Genomic DNA, 6,256 nt, shown 5'->3' with positions numbered 1-6,256 from the left:
ATGGGTATGTGGATTTTTGCTGTCTTTGTTGTCCAGGTCTTTCCATTTTCTGTTTCAACTTTTTCACAATAAAAGTTTAGGGAGAACAGTTTATTTCTCATTTATGCCCCACGTCCAATAAAGGTTGGCTAGGGCTCTGCTCCGTGTCTTCTCACATCAGGATGCAGGATGATGGACCATCTTGAAAGTGGCCAATTGCCATGGCGAAGGAAAGAGAGCTCTGCTGGGTATTGTGCAGACAGTTGGCTGCTTCAGCCTGGAGGTGATTCATGTCATTTCTGCTCACAACTCACTGACCCGAGCTCCTCTCACATGGCCCTACCCCCGTCATGAGAGTGCAATCCTGTCATGTGCCTACATAGCAAAGAGTTATAAACACTTGGTGGGCAGCACAAAATGACGATCCTGACATAAATAGACTCTTTCCAAGAACCACGCACCTTAATCCTGTCATCATTAATGATACTAACACGAAAAGACATTCACTTTAAGAAATGTTGGACAGAAAACTCAGATGCTTTTCCTTTCTCATCCACTTGCCTCCTTTCAGTCTCCTTTAAAGGGAGCAGAACTAATCTGTTAAAGGCTAATAAATCCCAAACTTCTTGCCTTTTTTTTTTTTTTCAGCCAGTCAGCCAGCCAGCTAGCTCTTTCTAGAATCTCATTGCTTCTTTATTGAGTCAGCTCATTTTCACCGAGTTAGTCAGAATACATGGAAGTCATCCAGGGAACTTCAGAAAAGCAGGAGTTAGATGGGAGCTGGTGACAGTTTTCAAAAATGGGGTCATCAAAGAAAACATTTGAATAAACATGATTTCAGAAGAATTCTGGACTCAGCATTTTAGAGGAGTCAGGAAAGACTTCATTGCTGAGATGACATTTAAGTTGGCACTCAAAGGCATCTGCTAGGTAGAAAATGGAGCAGGGAATTCCAAGCAGAGGGTACAGGCTGTGTGGTGCCAAGGAAACTGAACCAGCTCTGACTATCTGAAGGAGAATCAGAGGTCCACATGGCCAGAGGCTCGAGTGCCTGTCAGGATTACTGTTCTAGCACAAGACTGGGGCAAAAAATATTGTCATATTTTTCACTTGTCAGTAAATAAAATACCATACTTTTATTTCATATTAATACCAAATAAATACCATACTTGCTAAGAAAATATGGAATTAGTCTTATCTTATGCTCTAACAGTAGTTCCTATGACTTCCAAGAGTAAAGTTTCTCTCCAAGTAATCTGTTTGTAGAGAGCTGTAGGTTTCTAACTAAATACAGAGTTCCTAGGAATGGAATACTTCTATTTATTGACAATAATTTAGAGTCATCTAGATAGATTTCATCAATTTTTGAGGGAAAGGCATTGACCTAGTAGACTGCAAGTAAAGGAAGGCAAAACCACCAGTTAAAAAAAATAAACACGGCAGGAATGTGGGGACATGATGAAGTCATTTTAAATATAATGTATCAGGAGGAAGGTGTTTTGCATGTGACAAATTATTTAATCCTAACACACTTCGGGAAGTGGATAGCAATGTCACCATTTTGCAAATGAGAAAACTGAGGAACAAATAGTTTCTTATAAAATCATCTGTTTAAACTTGAGCATTATTTTTCAACATCTGAGACATTGTTTTTTTCCTATAAAACCGAGATTTGACATGTGCTGCCTACCTCATAGCGCTGTTGGGAGGATTAAAAGAAATAACAAACAGAACATTTGACATCAGTCTTGACCTTTCCCTGGTTTTAAGTTTTCTGATTCTGTCCTGATGTTTACATATTATTAAGAACTGGCTCTTTGTAAAAGAGGCTCTATGAAGCCTGTTGGTGGAGAAAGTCTTTCCCTAATATACCTGAAAATATCCTGATTCAAACTATTTGTTTTTAAATAATTAAAAATATGGTCTTTACATGCCTTCTTCTCCTTTTCTCCTTTTCCTCCTCTCCTCCTTTCCCTCATCTCTCTCTTCTCCTCCTTCTTCTTCCTCCTCTTCTTCCTCTTCCCCTTCTCTTTCTTCCTCTTCTCCTTCTTCTTCTTTCTCTCCTTCTCCTTCTTCATGTTTTATGTAAAATCAAAGCACAAACTTTGACCATTACCCATGCACGGAGTATCTTTTAAAACACTTTCAGTTTTTCTCTTTGCATTTTAATGGTTTTAGTTGAAAATGTATTTTTTTCCCCTGTCTTTTAAAATAACATCTCATGGACAGAGGAGTCTTGCAGGCTACAGTCCATGGGTCGCAAAGAGTTGAACATGACTGGGCCCAAACACACCAAGTAATAATGTTATGTGTCCATCACAGTTAATTTTATATACATTAACTTACTTAATCTTCACAACAACGCTTTCTTTAAGGTAAATACTGTTATTATCTCCATTTTCCAACTGAGAGTATGGAAGCAAAGAGATAATAAGTGACTTGCCTAAGATCACACAGTTAATAAGAGGCTGAGTCAGGTTGTGAATTGAGGCATCTTGGCTCCAGACTGAACTCTTAAAACACTGGGTCGTGATGTAACATTTCTGAAGATAATGGATCACTTTCCTAAATAAATCAGAGTCATGATTATGTATATCAATTTTTATTGATATCCACAGAAACTATGGAGAAGGCAATGGCACCCCACTCCAGTACTCTTGCCTGGAGAATCCCATGGATGGAGGAGCCTGGTAGGCTGCAGTCCATGGGGTTGCCAAGAGTCGGACACGACTGAGCGACTTCACTTTCACTTTTCACTTGCATACATTGGAGAAGGAAATGGCAGCCCACTCCAGTGTTCTTGCCTGGAGAATCCCAGGGACAGGGGAGCCCGGTGGGCTGCCGTCTATAGGGTCACACAGAGTCGGACACGACTGAAGTGACTTAGCAGTAGCAGTAGCACAGAAACTATTGTTTAATTCAGAATTATGTCCCTATCTGTTATGCTTTTTGACTTACCTTCTTTCAATATTTTTTCTCTTTGTCCTCTCTCTGTGAAAAAATTATTTTCAGTATATTGACCTACAAATTGCCATCTTTCCTCTAGTTATTCTGCTCCCAATTTTCCAAGAGCCAGAGACCAGGTCACCCTATAAGTTAGAACTGTCTTTAAAATATGAGTCATGAGGTCTTGAGAGAAGACCCAAGCCTTTAGTGATTGGACTTTGTGACACCTGTGATGGAAATCTTCACTTTTGGGCATGTTTTCTGTTCTCGACTGGGATTCTGGATGGTTTAGATGGCTGGATAAGTGACTTCTCAATAAGCGAGGTGTCACAAAATAGAAATTCAAGACATTTCTACTCTTCCACCTGTTCCAAAGTGTTTCAGACATCATAGTAATTAGAAGGATGGCCTAGTTCCTCAAGCTTCTGGGTAGCCATCCGATGCTTAGAAGTAGAGAGACATGGCTACAACTTGTATAAAAATAGCCCTTCCAGATGGTCGAGGGGCAAAGTTACAACTCAGCAGCTTGATATAGCTGAGCACTTGAATTTAGGAGTAGGAGGCGAGCTATGCCGAGAAGTAGCCAGAGAGACTGGGCTTGAGTCCAATCATAAGTATAACAGGAGATGCCAGGAGAGATCACTTAACGTGGCAGATTAGCTGTTAAGATTTCCTGTTTACTTCATCTTCATCCCCTCCTCACCTCCCTTGATTCAACCTTACCTCCCAGCCTCAAGGGAAACAAACACACACACACACACACTTTAAAAAAATAAGGGGTACAAAGTAGAGGTATAAACCATGAATCTTAATGTGTGTTAGAATTCCACCAGCCAACTTATTTTAGCCACAAGCAGAATAATGGTGAGCACTGAAACCCACACAGCATGTCTCTAGGACTCGGACCCTCCAGCTTCTGGGTCGGAGTTCATCTTCTCTTTGGTGGGAGGGTGTGTCCAGTGATATGCGCCATATTTCCCCCAGCCCTACCTTAAGTCATTTCAAACTCAAAAATGGAAGCCTCTAGTTAAAAAAAACAAAACAAAAACATGGAAAATGACCAAAGTCACGATACTGTTTCTACCTCTCAAAACAAATACTAAGGCTCTGATGAATGAGTCACTAGCTTGTTTCCCGAATGAGAATACCGACTCAGCAAATGTTTCAACAGGCTAAGATATGTGGTTTTCACATTTACGCCACCTTCTTATAACTCTGCATTTCCCCTGGATATTCTGGAAGATAACGTAAGCCTCTGCCTGTAGTAAATCTATTACTTTAAATATCTCAATGTTTGAAGTCAAGTGTTAACTTTTAAAATACAGTGATTAGGAATGGATTAATGCTAACATGTAGCAGCAGTTGTAATAGACACTACCATTTTTGAAAAACAAGCGAATTGAGAAGCATACTCTTCTCTTTTAATACCACTCATGATTAGCCCAAACCCAAGGCATTGCTGTGCCCTGCTGGCAGTCCAGCCTCATTGCAGGTAAGTAACATACAGGTGCAGAGGTTCTGGGGCCAGTCTTCCAAATTCATTTCTACAACAGTCCCAGGTTTCCCTGATAGCTCAGTTGGTAAAAAATCTACCTGCAATGCAGGAGACCCTGGTTCAATTCCTGGGTTGGGAAGATCCCCTGGAGAAGGCATAGGCTACCCACTCCAGTATTCTTGGGCTTCCCTTGTGGCTCAGCTGGTAAAGAATCGCCTGCAATGTAAGAGACCTGGGTTCAGTCACTGGGTTGGGAAGATCCCCTGAAGAAGGGAAAGGCTCCCCACTCCAGTATTCTGGCCTGGAGAATTCCATGGACTGCATAGAGTTGGACACGACTGAGTGACTTTCACTTTCACTTTTCATTCTTATATGGAAGGTTCACAGGCAGCAAGAAACAAACCCCCAACTAACTTTTTCCAACCCAGTAAGATTTGTGCTTCCCAAGTGAACATTACAATATTGTTACCAAGTGGTAAGTTACTTTTCTTTTCTCCCTCATCTATGTGCAAATATATTTAAGAATATTTTTGGCCACACTGCATGGCATGTGCGATCCTAGTTCCTCGACCAGGGATCAAACCCAAGCCCTCCTGCATTTGAAGCACAGAGTCTTAACCACTGGACAGTCAGGGAAGTTCCATTAAGTCACTTTTCAAGAGAATGGTTCTTCACTTTTTGGAGATTTATCCTCAACCCGCATGGAGTACTGGCTTTGTGCCAGGTGTCTTGCAGTGTCTGGGAGCAGGCAAGGAGGCCTCTACCTTGATAGACACGCACAGTTACAGAGCCACATCCTCAAACAGCTCAGCTACATGGCTGGCTGATGGAGGACTGGTCACCCTGGAAGAAGGAATGGAGAGAGGGGGAGGGCCATTTTTTGATTGTTCACCAAGAACTCAAGCCTGCGTTTGCTTTGTTGGAGCCAGGTGGAGTATTCCTGTGTAATGGTCAGAACTGATCTATGGGTAAGTGTGCTAATTCTACTCCAGGTATATCCCCCAGCCTTGCCACATAGGTGGAGATCTTGTAACAGAGAAAAATAAACTTGACTTCATATTGGATCTATTCCTTTAGCTCTAATCTTTGTGTTCTGGTGCCTGTGCTTTGTCATGCTGGCTCTGTACCTTTTGTAAAAGAATGTGGCCTATAGTCTGAAATACACAGGACAGCCCATTCTCAAGGCTCTGATCTTTAAAAGTGTACTACTTTTCTAATCATAAAGAGATTAAAAGGTTGCAGAAGACAGAGAATAACATTTGTCTTGTTGGAGGTTTCCAGGAACATCATGACCTGACCTATGCAGACAGCTGCAAGAAAAACAACTCCGACATTAAGAATTTTGCAACAATCAGCCATGTTTTCTCCCTCTTCAGTATTCTGAAGGATGCCTGAATTCAACTCAGGTAAGATGGTTCTTTGGGACACTAGTCCACCATCTTCTTGGGTTGCTGGCTTTCCAAATAAAGTTTTTTTCTTTGACCGGACACATTGTCTCTTGATTTATTGACCTGTCATGCAGTTACCCGGAGAAGGCAATGGCACCCCACTCCAGTACTCTCGCCTGGAAAATCCCATGGACGGAGGAGCCTGGAAAGCTGCAGTCCGTGGGGTCACTGAGGGTTGGACACTACTGAGGGCCTTCACTTTCACTTTTCACTTTCATGCATTGGAGAAGGAAATGGCAACCCACTCCAGTGTTCTTGCCTGGAGAATCCCAGGGACAGGGGAGCCTGGTGGGCTGCCGTCTCTGGGGTCACACAGAGTCAGACACAACTGAAGCGACGTAGCAGCAGCAGCACCACGCAGTTACCAGTACCAATTTGGACTCAGGAA

The sequence above is a fragment of the Capricornis sumatraensis genome, chromosome 1, assembly GCF_032405125.1.
Source record: "Capricornis sumatraensis isolate serow.1 chromosome 1, serow.2, whole genome shotgun sequence".
NCBI classification, from domain to species: Eukaryota; Metazoa; Chordata; class Mammalia; order Artiodactyla; family Bovidae; genus Capricornis; species Capricornis sumatraensis.
The sequence above is the reverse complement of the archived record's forward strand: the minus strand, read 5'-3'. Positions refer to the sequence as shown.